The following is a 5,418-nucleotide window of genomic DNA, read 5'->3' on the forward strand; positions in this document are numbered from 1 at the left end:
TAAAGTCTGCAACACAGAAAGAGCTGTGATCAAGCTATTTATTACTGCGCCAACACACATCAAACATCACAGTTCAGTCAGGTCAGCGCTGCCACAGAAGTGGTGCTCCTACTCCTTTATGCATTCCAAGGAAGAGGGAGGAAGTTACAAACTGATCCTACCACACTTCACGTGTCTCGCTATGAAACCTAACAGATCAATGGTTATGCTGTTTTGTGCCCTTGGCCTTATCAGCACCTGTAAAGGGAATTGTTTTCTCAAACTGCTGACGCTGAAGTAAGTTCATCTAGTTTTAGAAACTTTCACTGAACAGTCTATAACAGTGTCACAACTAAGCATGTGCATAAGCACTTAAATACTTTAAATGAGAATAACAGAAAATTTCTATTACAGAGGCTAGAGCCTGTCCCAGTAGTCATAGGTAGAGCACACCTGGACAGGTCACCAGTCTGTCAGAGGACTAACACAGAGAAAGACATCAGAGTAACAAATCTATTTAAAATTAATGTAAGTTTGCTGCAGCTGTATGTATGAACATGTGTTTCTGTGCTCACAGTCCACCTCTCAGGAACCTGCAGTTCACTTTTAGTCAACTTTAAACAGACCTCACAAAAGGCTGATGTGGCTGGATCAGTAGTCTGATTTAAGTACGATACCTTTGGCCAGGGATTAATCTGGTGCATCGCTTCACTGCAGTCTTACGTATTTTCCCCACACCTGAATAAAAAAATACTGATATATACAAATAACAGCTTCAGCTGATGCAGCCTGACTCAATCCTAAATGTTCAGCACACAGAGACACAGAGGTGCTGTTTAAAGTTTAGTGATAACCTGAGTCACTGATCATTTGCAGTATTACAGAGTCTGGCAGTCTTTGCATGATGTCCACGTCACTTTAAGTTTCTAGCTGACTCTCAGGTGTGACAGGTGTGCCAGCAGGAAAGAGTAATAATAACCTGCATCCTGAGGTTTGTCATGCAGGATTAAATCACTTTAAGCATATTTGCACTGCACAAGACAAACGTGGATTGCACAACACTGGTCACTATATTCTTCATTTCCAGGTAATACTTGTACAGCTGCTGTTATTGTGTGTGTATATATATATTTATTTATTTATATTTCTTCATACATTCTTATATAGTTCTATACTGCGTATTGTGTATTTTGTTGTACAGTTATTTTATTTTCAACTTTAATTTGTATATTTTATCTTATTCTTTCCCAGTTAAATTTAACCTTCATTCTAATTTGTGTTGTACAGTTATTTCATTTTTTATATTTTATATTCTTATATTTTATTCCTTCCTAGTTAAATTTACACTTTTTAATTTTTCATATTTATTTCCTATCTTATTCATAGCCCTTTCCCTTTTTTTTCTTAAGGTCACGAGCAGTTGTCTAAGCATTTCACTGCATATCGTACTGTGTATGACTGTGTACGTGACAAATAAATATTTGAATTTGAAATTTGAAATTTACAGTGGCTTTGTTCACACAGCTGGGATTGTATTTTACACTGACCCTGGGTCAGTATAAGTATCATACAGTTTAAACGAAGCACTGAAACTTGAACATATTTATTATAGATGCACTGACGCTAATCGAGATATTTGCTGTCAATCTGTGGCTGCGATTAAAAACTTTACTGAAAACTTTATTAACTAGTAACTTCATCAGTCATGACAGAAGCTAATATTTCTGTGCTAACATCGTTTAAACAGTAACAGCTTTACTCCAATATAAGCTAACGTTTACACCATAACTTTAAGCTAGCACCATAAAGACGGTAAAACACGTAATAATATCTACAAATGCATCTTAAAGCTGTTATATTAGCACTCTGTGTATTACTAAGATAACCACATTAACATTACTGACACTCGCAGACTTTTAATAGTCATTCTATAAATGCTGTCCGTTTAAATGGTAAATGATCTGTATTTATATAGCGCTTTACTCGTCCCTAAGGACCCCAAAGCGCTTTACATATCCAGTCATCCACCCATTCACACACACATTCACACACTGGTGATGGCAAGCTACATTGTAGCCACAGCCACCCTGGGGCGCACTGACAGAGGCGAGGCTGCCGGACACTGGCGCCACCGGGCCCTCTGACCAGTAGGCAACGGGTGAAGTGTCTTGCCCAAGGACACAACGACCAAGGCTGTCCAAGCCGGGGCTCGAACCGGCAACCTTCCGATTACAAGGCGAACTCCCAACTCTTGAGCCACGATCGCCACCATTTAAATGGTCTTACCTGTACACACTGCATATCCACCGGATTCCAGCCGGAGTGGATTCTGGAGTCTCCCACGCTCCTGTTAGTGATCCTCCATCTGGATGGATGAGAACAACCTTCTGAACAATCTAGCAGGAGATGGCCAATATCTATGGGACTGATTTGTGCTAATAACGCCCATTGTATGGACTGATAACAGCCGAAGCGGGTGAATAAAGTCACCCAGAAGCTAGCTGTGCCATTACCCAGCATACATCACTCCCTCCGTAAATGCAATAAACGATACAAAAGTATCGTTCTACCTGTTTTTCAGGTAGTTGATTACATTATATAATTTATTGTGTTCTGTATACGTCACTACAATGTGATTTGGAAAATGTCTAAATATACCGACAACAGGCACTTCCGCGGCAATCTCTTCAATTGGAGGACCCTTCACGTCAATTCCCGACGCGAGAGGGGTACCCTGTGCGTCCATAAGTGAAGCAGAGGGAGCCTGACCATGCGTCACACGTTTGACAAGTTGGGAGTGAGAACGTGTTGTATTTTCCCAAACCACCCGGAGCCGCAGTATAAGGACAAAAGGGCCGCATGCGGCTCCAGAGCCGCAGGTTGCTGACCCCTGGCATAGGGGTTCACAGCGAAAGACTGCATATTTGCTGTTTGGTCTCTGAAGCTGGTTTTTGCCCTGTTACGACTGTGATGTCTCTATACATAGAATTTTGTGTGTCAAAGCATGGTAGCCACAAGCATAATTTCAGAAACTAGAATATGTTACCTTTCAGATTAGCTTTTTGTTTTTAATCTGTAATTGTAATTTCAGCTTTTCTGTGATTATGTGAAAGATTTCCACATCTTCAATTTGGGCACGCCAAATTAAAGATGTAAGTGTTATATCCGAAGCTAAACATGTAAGTGGCAACCTGATGGAGTTTAACCAGAAGCACCACTCTTGAGATATAATTTATTTACCTCCTTGGATTCTTGGCAAATTGTTGTTGGTTTTTTTTTTTGGGTGCTGTGCCTTTATTTCACAGTATTCCCCACACTCTGTCTCTGCTCCACCACAGCCTAACTTGTTTGGAAATGTTCCCATTTGACTTCATCTCTGAAGAGTTCCTCAACACTTAAGAACTGTGTGCAGTGAAGTGTTGGACCTCTCTCCACAAGGACAAATAATACAATATGTTTATCACAGATAAAGCAGAAAAAACACAAATTCAGCGACTCTCTTCTGGAACAAAAAAAATGTGCTTTTCTCTGCCATTAAGGTTTTTTGTAGCACTCTGTGTGTTTTGAGCCTGAAATGGGTCTGGGCACAATTCCAGCCAGCGGGCAAAAGCAAAGAAAGGGAAAAGGTTCCTTTGAGCTCTGTGTAATGAATGACTTCCGTGAACTTAAATTCTTGGAGTAGTTGTTTATAGAGGAAACATAATGTTCCATAAATTCCTCCAACTCTTTTATAGCTTTAAGATAACATTTTATCCAATTTGACGGTGGTCCCTGTGCTGATTAAAAACCACTTTCAGGCAAACTGTTTTAAACTCTCTCTCTCTCTCTTCCATTCTTACAATGCCTCATCTTCTTCCTACTGACATTACTACCTCCCCTTCTCCTGGTTGATCATTCATATCTCTTGTATTATTTCCCATCTGTCTTTTCATCCCACTTGGTTGCTTTTAATTTCTATACACAAGAAAGGAGCCTCGGGGCTACTTTTGTGTGTAAAGGTTCCAAATAGATAAATGCAGTTCCTTTCTTTAAAAAATAAAAATAAAAAAAATAGAACATCCTTTTAGATGGCACATATATCTTTAATTTTCTTACCCCTTGTTCAGAGATGTGACCAAAAAGATCTGATATATATGCATTGTGAAACCCACTTGCCTATAGCACACATTTATTGTTTTATGCAGCCTCTGCAGCTGTTCCTCTGCAGCCAGCTCACTGTTATATTTCAGTCTGATGAGTATAGCCAGTTGCAGTAGGACACAATCAGTGTGAGGAGAGAAAGTGAGAAACACAAAACAAATTAAAATACAGAATTGATACATCACAGAATAGATCTTTAATAAAGAGTTTGTTTTAAAGAAATGAAGAGGATAAAAAAATCCGAAAAGGAGCCCGAGAGCCAGTAAAATCAGCAACCAAGCTAATCTACGTATGTAAGACTGCTTTCTTCCATTTGCGCAACATCTCTAAAATTAGAAATATCCTGTCTCAGAGTGACGCTGAAAAACTAGTTCATGCATTTATTACTTCTAGGCTGGACGACTGTAATTCATTATTATCAGGATGTCCTAAAAATTCCCTGAAAAGCCTTCAGTTAATCTAAAATGCTGCAGCAAGAGTCCTGACAGGGACTAGAAAGAGAGAGCATATTTCTCCTGTATTGGCTTCCCTTCATTGGCTTCCTGGTAAATCCAGAATTTAATTTAAAATTCTGGTCCTCACATACAAGGTCTTAAATAATCAGGCCCCATCTTATCTTAATGACCTTGTAGTACCATATCACCCTATTAGAGCACTTCGATCTCGCACTGCAGGCTTACTTGTTGTTCTTAGAGAATTTAAAAGCAGAATGGGAGGGAGAGCCTTCAGTTTTCTATGGAACCAGCTTCCAGTTTGGATTCGGGAGACAGACACTATCTCTACTTTTAAGATTAGGCTTAAAACTTTCCTTTTTGCTAAAGCATATAGTTAGGGCTGGACCAGGTGACCCTGAATCCTCCCTTAGTCATGCTGCAATAGACGTAGGCTGTCGGGGAATTCCCATGATGCATTGAGTTTTTCCTTTCCAGTCACCTTTCTCACTCACTATGTGTTAATAGACCTCTCTGCATCGAATCATACCTGCTATTTTTTTATTTATGTTTTTTTCCGCCTGTCCCATTTGGTTCTTTTGCCATCAGAATTATTGTCTAAAGGCAAAGAAAGATACCTGTCAAAAGAAAATTGTACATAGTGTGATCAGCTAGATGAAATGTGTTTTCATTGATCACTAAGCAATCCACATGTCTACGTGACTTTTTACATGAAATCTTGTGTGATAAACAACTAACAGCTTCCTCTTTTCTAAGAACATACAGATTTAGAAAAGGGGAACCTTAGCTCTGAGTTCTTAGAATAACTTTGTTATCTTTGTACACACACAAGCTTGTATAAATAAAG

This window comes from Astatotilapia calliptera, chromosome 14 (assembly GCF_900246225.1).
Source record: "Astatotilapia calliptera chromosome 14, fAstCal1.2, whole genome shotgun sequence".
In the NCBI taxonomy this organism is placed as follows: domain Eukaryota; kingdom Metazoa; phylum Chordata; class Actinopteri; order Cichliformes; family Cichlidae; genus Astatotilapia; species Astatotilapia calliptera.